Source organism: Triplophysa rosa, linkage group LG19, assembly GCF_024868665.1.
Source record: "Triplophysa rosa linkage group LG19, Trosa_1v2, whole genome shotgun sequence".
Lineage (NCBI taxonomy): Eukaryota > Metazoa > Chordata > Actinopteri > Cypriniformes > Nemacheilidae > Triplophysa > Triplophysa rosa.
Genome location: NC_079908.1, coordinates 14,453,018 through 14,465,641, shown reverse-complemented (window position 1 = coordinate 14,465,641; position 12,624 = coordinate 14,453,018).

The following is a 12,624-nucleotide window of genomic DNA, read 5'->3' as shown; positions in this document are numbered from 1 at the left end:
AAGTTGGGGAAAGGGTTAACACCCGTGTAGTCGGGTGAAAAAATCTTGAATGTGTGTAAGACACAGAGAGACACCTGGTGGTCTCTTTTCAGGTGTGATTTATAGCCATATTCTTACTGTATCTTACCTCAGAGACATTTACCAGACCAAAGATGCTGCTGGTCAGCGTATCGATGTGGAAGCAGAGAGCAGCATTATAAAGTAGCGAGCCCTAACGATCTGTGTCATGAACAAAATCCAACCGCTGTTACACACACCTACAACATGTGCATGCACTTGTGTAATCGATGGGTGAGTTTTAAAAAAGTGAAGTAAAAAGAACTCATTGCATTCTGCAAAATGTTGCTCTTGCCTGATTCGTTTTTTATTCCATGATTCATGTTTTGTGTATTTCAGGATGACATCTAATATGCTGCAAATCTACAGTATGAGCTGCCATAAATGTCTCAGCAGAAAACAGTAATCTGTTTTTGTTGAGATTGTTACGATTTACTGAGACTATACGGCTGGGTGTGTGCTAGATGGATAGATCTTGAAGAATCCCCACATGGGTCATTTAAAACAACAACAGTTATAGGGACCATGGGCTGTCAGAAGAACAATAAAATATACAATAAAATATATAGATAACATATTATGTAAGACAATAAAAGTCTTCTCATGCTAGGTTTGTGTAATGTAATGTTTAAGTTATTGAACTTATTTACGCTCACACTAAATCATGCAAAAATACAGCCGTGGAAAATATTTTCAAAAATTATTACCTATAAATAAAATCAGGAAAACTCTTAATTTTTTCATGCCTGTACTGCTTTCAAATGTGGCTCCTAAGATTTGAAGTCATGGCATCTGGTCACAGGTCATGTGAGAACCAATGACCTTTGATGTTATACATCCAACTTGTGCTTAACTAAACCTGACAGCCATCATCATCACCTTATCTTGTAACATCAGCTCCCTCGCTCTTGCATAGGGTGTCACAATACCGAGCACAGATTTTCAACTCTGCAGCTTAATGTTTGCACAGGAGGCGGGTTTTACTGAACTTGGCTAGCTTGATGACATGAGAAGCTGTGTGGCAGTTTAACTCACCCCCAGGATTGTGAATGACTAGTTGCGGCTTTCCTCACAGTTATTGAACGCACTCTCTGACCCCATGCCTGCAGGATGTGCGTCCATTAAATCAACAAATCTCTGCAACTCTGACGGCAATGCGGGGGTCCGGCCATCAGTGGAGAGAAAATGTCTGTGAACAAGACAGGAAAAATAACATTGTGCACTGTCACAGCTGTTAATTGATTTGCCTTTCTCAATTAATTAACTCTCATCCCAGCCACACAATATTTCATAGCTACATTTTTTCATTATATCACATATTAAGGTAAGATTATGAAGCACAGAAGTAGAGGCTGTGCGATCATCATTTCATTTGGGGGTGAAGAGGCAGAGGAGGTGGCTGAGTCATGTCTCCCTCACAGGGGCATCTTCAGGTTGGAGAATGGAGAAGTGATGTCATAGAGTAGGTCTGGTGTGTGTGTGTGGGGGGGTATATGGATAAGAAAGGGAGGGGTTGCCTAGTATACGCAGTTTATCTGCAATGCATCAGCAGCTCTCTCTCTCTCTCTTTCTAATAATAATCCTTCAGATATGAATAATGCAACCAAAAACCAATATTAAAATTAACGTCATTCTTCTCAGACATTCAACATATTTTTATTACATATACAATTTTAGATACTGTAAGTAAAACGTCCAATGTAGTCCCAAAGTTAGATTCCTCGGTGGGTGGATCCCTTTTAGTCACGTGATTTAAAAAACCAATCCAAAATCGAGTCCTTCATCAGGTGAGAGTGTTCTAGGTGTGCGTGCCACCACATCAGCGATGTCTGTGTCAACAAATTGTCCCTCTCAGGGGACAGGAAAGGAGAACGTTTACCCTTCATAGATGAGATTAGCCAACAAAAGATGACTTTCAGGAAAAAGGGCAAGAAACAATGCAGTGCATGCACACACGCACACCAACATGTACACAGGCGTTTATCTAAAACAGGCACAAACACACACATTTGCATTTCTGCATTGACTCACAAGCACTTACACACAAACAAACCTATATTACTATAATTTATGTTTACGATTGTAAACTTTTTAATGCAATTAATATAGTTGCATTTCTATCTAGTACCCTGATCAGTCACTATGTCTTATAGAGCTGCAGAACACTTGCTTTTCTGATAAAATAGCTTTACCCAGTAGACCAAAATAAATGATAACTGAAAAGAAGCAATGAGAGTGAGGAAAAGCCTATGATCGTTTCATCGGACGCGCGCACGCCTGACCCCCAGTTAAATTCCGGTTTGTGTTTGGCTAGTGTCTAATAATATAACTATTTTATTTAATTTCTGTGAATATTAATTTGTATTATTATTGTACTGTATAATAATTGTATTAAATAAATGATTTGTTGAATTTTGTCATTTTATTAAATAAACAATTTGTTGAATGGGTCCTGTAGTTCAGTCGCATTTAAACAAACCGTATGGTACATTGACATCTAGCGGTTGAGTTTGGTATCGGAGTCTAAAATCAAAATATTGCAGAGACAAGTTTAGCCAAGTAACGGTTCTTCTCGATTTCTTTTCATTGTTATCAGAAATAATCTACAGGCACTCTTGTTTGTGAATGTGTGCCCGTGCCGGAAGTTCAGTTGGGGTCACACAAGTACGCATGCGCAGTAACGTTTGTTTATGTTGTTAAGATGAAACTGTCTATAGCTTCACAATCAAATTCTACACACTGCCCATTTATTTAATTATGTGAATAATCCTAGTAAATTTTGTTATGCAAATACACCAATTCTTAGGGTCAATGTAGTACTAATATGGGCATGAAAGATGGATTTGCTGAATCATTCACTTGGATTTCATTCTCTCTAGCATTGGTTTTCTTTGTTCATTTGTATCCCTCTCAGAGTCAGTAAGGACAGTGTATTGAAGAGTTTTCACACAGACTTCCTGAATAATGCAGAAAGCATGCTATAGGAATAGCATCTCTTCTATACCCTAAATATGAACGAGAGAAAAAAGCCCAGGGGAAATCTGGCATGTGTCTTCCAAATACTTGTGCACAGATAACTCTTCAGTGATTTGTTGACTGACATCACAGTTTTCTGCTTCATGACTCTGGGATTGACACAGCATATTCTGACAGAACCCATGATGATTTTGAGGGTGGGGTGAACCTGTTCGAAAACAACTATTGTCTTTGCAGTTCCATTTAGAGTAGGAGGTGCCTACAAGAAATGACACCCTGCATCTTTAAATAATTGCGTAATGATTTTACAACAACAAAGTTCTGAGAAAGAGCTGAACAAAGCATTCTGATGTACAGTGTAGTGTTTACGGTAACTGTAATCTGAGGCCATGCTTTGGTTTATTTTGCATCAAATAACCCATGAAATAGTGCAATGAGAGAAGTTCCATAAATAGAAGATACCTGCAGTCTGGCAAGAGCTGCTATCAAGCTAAAACACTTGTTCAAACATACGAGGCAGCCACTGGATCAGAGCTCTCCTAAAACCAGTCCATGCTGATATTGCTGACATCCACTTGCCCAGTCTTTCTGACCACAACAGCATGCCTTGTCACACCCAGCCTGACCTCGTGGCTCCCAGCAAGACTGCACTGTCCACAAACTCAGATGGTGTGTAATCCACTTCCTGTGAGAAGAGCAGAATTATTCCTGATCAAAAAATGATGCAGGCTCAAGAGAACTTGCATTCTTTATTCACACTGTAGTTTTATGGTATCTGTATTCTGTGTTAGGTTTTGAATTAGGTTATTTTTGGTGGATTTTTGTTTTGTTTTAGTTCTTCAATTCAGTTCATATAAATAAGACAGACAGACAGATACCAAAACACCATTTAACAAACAAATATTTCACATAAGTACCAAAGCAAAAGGACGCAATGGGCAAATTCAAATCATTAGACATTTTAAACAAAGCAGATGCAACATCCATCTACAACCCATCTATTCCCTGGGGACCCTGCACACTGTTCTCTCCTTTAATTAATAATGATCATAATTAACTATGAAGCAATCTGTCAAAAACACTTACGTCACGTGGGGTTTTATAGTAAACCCTTTATTCATATGGGCCTATTAAATTCAATTTAAACCACAGCCAATGAGCTGCACCCACCTTCATGGTGTACTGTATCTACAGTGCATGTTCTGAGCCTGCGCCTGCGCTCTTTAACCCCGTTCCCTTCAGCCTTCGTGGAGTTTCCTTGGCAAGTTTGCTTGATTTACCTTTAATATTTCACTCAAAATATAATTCGTATGATGCTCGATTCAAATTGAAACCCTCAGAAGTAAATATGGGTTGACCAATGGACTGAAAAATAAAGTCCATTACAACGTTCATATATAAAAAATAATGCTGATGTCAGTTAACCGGATGAGCGGTCGGGTAAACAGCGTTTCCATTGAGGATAGTGAATCAGGTTAATTGCGTTTGATTTATTTCTATAGTTTTAACGGGGCACTCCGCAGACTAATGAACTGATGATATCTAAATACCGCGAGAGCGATTCAAAAACATGATTTCAACTCGCTCTCGCGGTACTTTGATGTCACGTGACGATTAGTCTGCGCAGTGCCGCATGAAGTCGAACACACCCGGAAATAATTTCTGGAACGGCGCTGTTTTAATGTTAATAAATACTTTAAACGCTTAATGTTACTAAAGGATTGGTAACATTGATGTTTTACTGTTAATAAATCATTTTAATGTTACTACATCCAAACGTTATTTGCGTGTTGGAAATATCTTAAATCCGAGGTATCTGTAATGCGGCATACATTCTGCGATTGACTTGTCAATCACAATATTCCTGGAAGTCTGCTTTGATTTACCCAGAGAGATATCTGAATCCACACCAGAACTAATAATGTAATCAGGATTACAGAATCAATCTTATTAAAGGTCCATCTCACTTTCTGTCTGCAAATTTGGCTGGTTCTTGAAGACAAATTTAATACATGAATGTGTTTACTGTATGTGCATTTGGAATGTACAGGCCATACAGGGTTTGCTGGTGTTGATAAAATTAGCTTTAAGCAGACACACATTTACAATTTAATGCATCCCCTATGTGCTGTGCAGTTTTATGATGCCCTAGATTGTATTAGGCTGTGTTGCACTTTCTCTATGTATTGTATTGTATTGTGCTGTGTGCTGTGCTGTTCTATACTGTGCACGGCTCTGCTGTGCTAGTGTTGTTCTGTATTGCATTTGTTGAATTGCATCCCATGTGTTGATATACCAGCACATTTGTGTGTTTGCAGGCCTTTAAGGCACTGTTTACATTGAGATGTTCAGCTTATATCCCGGATACTGTGAAAGCTGGAAAGGGTACTATACTGACTTTCAGATATTTATGTTCTCTGTCTCCTACCTGCAGGCACAGAATCTGATATTAAATCAAAGGCTGTAATGCAATGCTGTTTTACCTCACAGGGTGGGGATGATATATGGATGTGATTCGTTTTATGGCAGAGAGGGGCAGCCAGCCTGTCTCATTGCACCCAAAAGCATCAGCCAGCCCATACCAACACGCAGCTTGAACAGCAAATAGAATCAAAGAAACATAATATGATTTTATAGGATGAACCACAGATTAATTTATCAATAGCTAATCACCTCCTATCTAAATATGAGACGGTGGTGTGGATTTATGCATGTTTATTAATGTATGTTAATATGTGACATATAACATATAAAACGGAATGCACACTATGTAGGTTGAACTGCGGTCACTTTTAAGAGCATGCGTGATTTGTGTTCCTTCGTCTCATTACCATTATACTTCATATATATGCTCCGTCAAGTAACTTACCCATATCACCCCCAATTCCATGGTTCCTCTGAGGAACCCTATAACACTCATGATTCATGGATTCTCCTGCCGTTTGCTCAGGACTGGGCCGGGCTAGGCCGGTCTGGGCAAATGTGCTGTGTCTGCAGGCCTTCTAGCTGATATCCGATGTGAGATGGAGGTGTAATTGATAATGGTGCAGCCTCTTTTCTGCACTGCAGAGCTGCTTTACCTTCCCCTTCCTCTGTGTTCATCTGAGCGTGTGTCTGTCTGTGAGAAGCTTTTGTTTTGGAGGTGCTCTGTTACGTACGGATACAGATAATGCTGCCCTCTGTTGGGCAGTGAGAATGCAAAAGCACCTTAGTGCTGATGACTTGCAGAGTGAAAAAAATCTGCTGATGCAGCTACAGAGCATACCGGCACCATTGCCAACATTGATTCTCAATACATAGCTGCATATTTCTCATAAGTGCCACGGCTATGCAGTCAGCAGTGGGCTATGGGATGATTCGAGCCTAGGTGACCTTGAGAAAATGGATGCTTTGTGTGAACTGGTGGGACAGACATTGGTGAATGGAAATTAATGAGAAATTGAGAGGATGAGGGGGAGAGAGAGAGAGAGAGAGAGAGAGAGATATTCAGAAAGAGAGTGAGAAAAAGCAGGCCTATTGACACTAGATTATTGAACATTGTTGTTTGTGATGTTACATCTTGTTTTAAGACAGAGCAAAGAGTTTGGGACTTTTTTAGAGAATGAAAAGAAGATAATGATTCAGCTTTATTTATATATTTAGTAGTTTTTTATAGTTTGTTATATGCACATACACAATAAATATACAGTATTTTGCTGCCTTTAACTGATCTCCTTTTTTGTATTAAAATGACAGTAACTAGATGAGGTACTTCACATTAAGGGGCGATTCAAATTTCGCGTCAAATTTTCGCACTGCTTTCTCATGCGGTGAGTGTGTGGCATTCTGAAAAGTTGAACTATTTTCATCTTGATGCGGCGCCGACGCGCCTGAAAGAAAGAGCGCGTCGGCCCCTATTTGCGCGCGCCTGCTGAGCGTCTACATTTAAAATAACGAATATGCACGCGGAAAAGATGGAAATGTGAATCGGGCCTTAAGTTGTTACTTATATAGTGATTTATGCTGATTGTCAATTTATAGTCTACAACTTTGCAATTAGCAATAAATGCAATTTGTCACACATTGATTGAATTAGTGTTAAAAATGTTCTTTAGTAGTTACTACAGTAAACGTTGCTAAAATTACTAGACACTAGTGTTTTTAAATCTTACCACAGTAAATATTAAAGTATACTACAGCATTTGCTAAAACTTATCCAATTACTACAGTTAATACTACAAATATTGTAGAGTGCAGTATAATACAGTTCACTAAATACAACATGTTTCATTTAGATCTGAGTATTAAGGAATTTTGGTCTATTTTGAAGATTTTAATTATGAACATGACACAGCATCGCAATACTGGTATCGTGATACTTCATAAGGTATAGTATCGGAAGATATGTTTATGGTACCGTGACAACCCTACTTCAGATGTAATTGAACTAAATACTGTGTAAAATATTCAATAGTAGAAATGACATCAAAATTATAAGTCTAACTTTAAAATGTATGCTTTAATGTATCCTTCTAACATTTGTATACTTTGATCAGTTAATAAGAATAATTTATGTTGTTATTTATTTGAATGAATTGAATAAGCCATTTCATGTCTATCCTTGAATCAATTCTAAGGTTGACGTAGGATATAGAAAGTAATTAGTAATAACTAATTAAATACTTTTTGGAGAGAGTAATTTGTGCGGTAATCTAATTACACTATTGAATATGTAATTAGTAACTAGTAATTAATTACTTTTTCATAGTAACTGACCCAACACTGGTCACCCTTTATGTATGTCACTGGGTTTTGTGAAAATCAAACTAATAAAAAGTATTTAAAAGTGCTTGTCAACTGAGAACACAGTATTTGATCATTTCAAGTAGTGTTTTTTCTATTTCCTGAAAAACTTTGAATTTGGATATACAAGGTTTCGGAACAACAGCAACTATATTGTAGTTGTGATAATTGCATTAATGATGTTTGTAATTTCATAAATATGTAAAATGAGTTTGGGAGGTGTTTGGTTATATGGTCTTGTCTACACTCAATCACTCTAATCAAGTAAACCCAACAAGATAGTCTTCTGCACAACTCTTAAAACAGACGTCACATAAACTCTTTAAAATGCCAACACAACAGAATACTAAACTCTAATAGCCTGATAGCAAGCAACCATTAAATCAATGTTAAAAATTATTGATTTGTCATTGTTAATGGCATTGAATCAAAATAACTTTTGCACCCGCAATTCATGTTGATAAAATTAAATTTCATCAAACCATTATTGTGATCAGTGTTTGTTTTAGTTGGGACCTTGATTCTTGACATTGTTAAGTCATCCTCCATTTCTTCTGTTCTCTTTCCATGCTTGTGAATGTGTTTAACAAAAGCACATGTAAATCATTAAAAAGTGATGTGTCACAAGAGGACAGTTATAGTTGTTTGCTTTTATGGTGTGTTATAAATGAAGAAGCTGCTTGAAATTTATAGTAAGATTGATGATTGATTGATGTGTTCTGGTCACAAATGCAAACTTTCTGGGGCAAAATAGGCGAAGTTTTTTTCTGACACGTTTAAACATCAACACTCATCATACAAACCTAAACAATGGTGACAATCATCAAACTAATTCAGATAAACAGATCAACTGCAATGCATGCTAGGAGTCATGAATGAGTTTTGTACTATGATGTCACCCAGCATGCATTGCAGCATGATGCTTTCTTTTGTTGATTGTCACCATTGTTGAGATTCCTACACTGATTCTTGATGTCTAATTGATTCAACAATCTAATTTTCCTCTATTATCACATATTGTTAACAATAACACAACAATCTCATGAACAACATATCAGTAACTTCACAATGACTACACTGGATCCTGCTAGTCCCTCTCCTTCTTTGCCGAAACAAATGTAGAACAAAACGATTTCGATAGGCGAATAAAATCTAACAATAAAAGACAAAACAAGAACCCAACTAAAGCAAACACTGATCACAATAATGGTGATTTGCTCTTCTACATGTTAATTTCATGTTGAGGTTACTTGATTTATTTATGTTCTTGCTACATGTTAATTTCATGTTGAGAAAACATGACTCAAACATGTGGAACCACTGTCCATGATTTAATTATGTTAAACCAAAGAGCCATTTTTTTGAGTGTATATACAAGTATACTGGAAAATATAATGCAATAAATTGATTGTGTAATTTTCAAATATATATTGAATGATTTAATATGTTGACAGGTATATGTATAGGAAAATATAGTTTCTTTGCGTAAGGATATTCAGCACCACAATATTAGCACATAAACGTTTTTCAGAAATATATTGAAAAAAATTAAAGATCAGATCATGAGTAAGTGCCACAAAAACATATATTTATTCTGTGACTGCTTTGGCTAATCTCTATGAAACGTTGTGCTGTGGCAGTGATCTCCTGGCACTCCATTCTAAGGAGCAGCTTCTTCAAATGTACAAACTTTCCTCTCTGCCATCCCACATACTTTTCTTTTTGTATATTTTGCACAAAATTGCTTGAGCTCAAAGACACAGCAGTTTCATAGAGCTTGTTGGTCCCTGGAGAAATCTGAGCTTTGTGCTCCACCTCTGAATGTGTTTCACACGCGCTGTGGAAGTGAATAACTGTGTTGTCTGTTAGTCATAGCGTATTTGCCTGAACCTCATGAGACCGGCCCAAGTCCTTGATGAAAAGCCCTCTGCTAAAGTCCCCGAGCGGCTCCTGCAGCATGAAGAATGCAGTTCACTGTTGCGTCTCTGCAGATTTTCTCTCATTAAATATTTAAAACCGTAAACTCAGCTATTAGCAATCAACAAACACAAAGATTTTTGTTTTCCTGAACCAAACACCTAAGTGTTGGAGAATTTTAGAATGCATGAGTTGAGTTTGGTTTGAATGCATAATTAAACTAAATTAAAATGACAATCAAACATTTTACATTTTATGTTTAACTGTGGCTGTTACTATTACTATGCGTAATTCAATGTGTCAAACGTCTTTGTATATTGCATTTTCCTTGACTCCGCCCACGTTCCCTAATCTTGATGACATCATGATGCAATACTTTCATGCTGATCAGTGAGACAATATTTAATAACAGTTTTTCAAAATAAATATACTAAAATCTCAAATGATGAGAATTTTCATTTTAGGGCGACCTATCCCTCTCTCTCTCTCTCTCTCTCTCTCTCTCTCTCTCTCTCTCTCTCTCTCTCTCTCTCTCTCTCTCTCTCTCTCTCATTTAATCCCTCTGTTTTATTCTTTATTGCTCTAGGGGGCCTCATTTGTTCTCGTAGTCCCACACTGGACTCCCTCCCCTCTAATTCATAGCCAACGCCCATCTTCTGCAGCACTGCAGTCTCTCCTTTACCCAAACTCTCACCCCTCCTCTTGATCACTCTCTAGTTATCTGCAGTGAGGTGGGGGAGAGAGAGAGAGGTGTCGTGAACAAGAGCACATCTCATTCTCTCACAGCTGCAGCATGGCCGGACCAGCAGACTGACAGAGCTGTAGTCCATCACAATTCATTTCGGTTACTGACACTTAGACTGGTACTTGAAACCACTGGAACTTAATTTATTACTCTCGCGCTGTCTCAGTCAGTGACGTTCACACCTGCTCATGTTCAGTCAAATTTATGAAATGCCCGCAACACTTTTGCATTCAGCAAACACTTGCTTTTTATTTGCTAATCATCTAGTTTGGTTATTTAAACCTAAATGATTTCTATTTTACAGTGTAAAGTTATGTTTGTTACCCAGACAGTGTTTTTATAGACAGATTTTAACCATTTTCAATTATATTACACCAATTATTCAAACAAATACATTCGTTTATACAGTATATTACATTTCTTTAGTTTTAATGTTACAAAACAATGTTACAATAAATGCCCTCAGAACCAACTCTGAAAGATTGTCCACATTAGATTTTGGCTACAGCTACAGCCGGAAGTGATGCAAAATCTCGCCATTAAATTACAATAAATTGCATAAGCTAACGCCTACACCTACCCCAACCCTAAACCTAACCTTACAATAATAATAAAAAAGTAATTAAAATTATGCAGTATTAAAGTGCGCATGCCCAGTGGAGGTAGCTGTATCCCTTAGCCATAACCTTGGAATTGCTTTTTGGGCTCCTAGTTGAACACAGTTTTAGGTGCGAACTAAATTGATAATGACGTGCGATGTGTAAAATGTGTTTAGCGCGCTTTTTTTTTAGTTAGCAGTGTTTTGCACCTGATTTACATAATTCATTTAGCGAATCGAGGATGCTGAAAACCAAATTGAATCAACCTAGATTGGGCCTGAGTCAACAAAAGAGCCGTAATGGAAAAATCCTCATGATTTGTTCCAGGAGATGTGATTAAAAAAGATTGTGCAATTCTTAGAAACTCCTGCCTTACAAAGACAAATATCAGATTTCAGTAGGTTTCTCTGGAAATATAATAAAGTTTCCTATTTAAGAAATCTAAGAACAGCATGTGAGAAAAATGCTTTGGCATGTAAGGACAAAGTACTCTGAGGATATGAGCAAGCAGAAAGTAATGCATTGAGACACATTGTTTCCAAGTTATGTCAGCAATATTCCATAAAATGTTTGTGTGTGTGTATACTGTATAAATGTGTGTGAGACTGTATACAGCAAAATCTACAATTAGATCAGCATTTATATCAGTGAAAGGCTTAATAATGGAAGTCTAGTCAGGTTTAATAGATCAATATACTGTTGTCGCACAGAACAAGTCTGTGTAAGGCTAACAAATTTGCTGTAATGTAATGCTTGGTACATGTCGACCAGTCGCAGCACAAACATCAACTGAAGTGCTCTAGTGTTGTTCTCAAGGGGCGCCGTAATTTAACCTGTGAACTTCAGCAGATTTCCGGGTATGTTACAAGAGAATCTGTTCGATACTGCAAGGGTCCCATCGGATACATTTAGTCTTTGTAGGCACAAATACAAACATTTTAATGAGAACAACATGAAATTCTACAGTGTGTTTCTCCACCACTGACAGAGGCTTGGAAATGATGGCACATATCCACTATACCTCCCCATACAGGCAAAAGAACTGCATTGAGTCAAGTGTCTGACTCCTGCTGCAATACTGCATGCAGTATTCATTTCAACAGCCTTTAACACACACACACACACACAAGAAAAATCTAGTTAGCATTATTCTTCTTGACAGGAAATGAAGCTGCAATATTGAGTTTTTTACATTGGCTACTTGGACTTTCTAATGGGACTGAGTGGTTGTATGCTGTTCTTTTCTAATCAATTACTTATGACAATACACCGTTTTTGAGGGAGTAGAGGAAAAAACGTGTTACATTTATTTGTCTTGTAAAGTTACAAACAGAAACTTTGTATGTAACAAATAGGATTTTAAATGATGGTGTACTAATCTTGGCCAATTATTTGCATATTGTATTTTAAAGGGGTATTTTTTTTATAAATAGAGAACTGGATTATTAGAAGAGCAAAAATTAAGATAAAGTTAGAGCCTTTGATATTTAAACATTCACTGGGGTTAATCTCAGACGTGTAGGCTACTGCTTTGATTATTTTATCGTG